This window comes from Solanum dulcamara, chromosome 5, assembly GCF_947179165.1.
Source record: "Solanum dulcamara chromosome 5, daSolDulc1.2, whole genome shotgun sequence".
Lineage (NCBI taxonomy): Eukaryota > Viridiplantae > Streptophyta > Magnoliopsida > Solanales > Solanaceae > Solanum > Solanum dulcamara.
In genome coordinates this window covers 72,989,053-72,990,229 of record NC_077241.1, presented here as the reverse complement: position 1 = coordinate 72,990,229, position 1,177 = coordinate 72,989,053, and the positions used below count along the sequence as shown (strand labels likewise).

General features: G+C 30.0%; 1 non-coding gene across 1 annotated transcript; it reads right to left on the bottom strand.

The window, feature by feature from the left end:
* Window positions 1–802: 802 nt before the first annotated feature.
* TRNAM-CAU (transfer RNA methionine (anticodon CAU)) lies at window positions 803–887 on the bottom strand. Its single transcript is given in 2 exon segments — window positions 803–838; window positions 850–887. It is a non-coding gene; the product is annotated as a tRNA-Met (tRNA).
* Between the last annotated feature and the right edge of the window lie 290 nt (window positions 888–1,177).

Sequence of the window (1,177 nt, the reverse complement as noted above, 5' to 3'; positions counted from 1 at the left end):
AGTGTTAATGACGAAAAGGAGGTATATATATATATATATGTAGTCAAGCATATAGATAGGAGAGGCCCGCCTATCTATAGATGTTTCAAAAGTGATCATTAACATTAAAGTAAGATACTTTATAATTCTAATTTTAGTGGAAATTAAGGTGCGGTCGATTTGGTTGGATTGTGTGTATTACTACTTACTAGTTTGATTAATCAGTTTTTGATTTGTAAATATCCTAAATTAATATTAAATTAATAAACTAGTTATTATTATTTTTTGATTAATTAATTTTTAATTCTTAACGATTTAATTTACGATTTAACCAATAAAAAATTTGTTCCTCTACTTTATTTTATTTTCCCCTTATTTTCATATATTCATATATATATACTGCCTTCGTGCATAAAAGTCTACACGAAGTACAAATACAAATAAATTCAAATAAATTATTACTAAAACAAATTTATTTTCATTTTGGTTAAATAGAAAATTTGAATGCACTGTAATAATCTCTCTAAAGACAAAAAAAAAAACAAGGCCAATTGATGCTGATAGATAAAACCCCACCAAGCCAACAACTTTTTTTTAAAAAAAAAATCACCAACACAACAATATAAAACGAAAAAAAAGAGAGTTTGTACTTAAAATATAAAGTCATTACATATTATGTAATTAGGGGGGAAAATAAATTAGTATAATCTGAATTATCCGTTTAACTACTAACTAAAACCTTAGAATCGAAAATTGAATCGATAGCCCAAAAAAAATTCAAAAATAAACTAATGACGGTTTTTGTACACACAGAAAAAGAGAATGGGGTGAGAGAGGCTCGAACTCTCGACCTCAGGATTACTCAGAAGCTATGAGACCTACGCGCTAGCCAACTGCGCCACCACCCCCTGATGCCTTTTAGGCTCTCCAAAAATATATTTCTTGTAATGATGCAAACGCAAATTTCTGGTCCCTTAATTGAGTTTAGATGTATGCTATCTTGTACTAACTATTATTCACTGCCTTTATTAATTTAACTGACTTCTCATCCTAGAAGGTACAAAACTGGAGGAAGTAAATGCACAATCATAGTCAATGAAGTAGATCGAGAATCATGAGCTCTGATCAGCTCTAATCATAGTGAAAGTAAGACACGCTAGTGCTTTCTTCCCATTTGTCCAACTATTGTTTGAGAGAG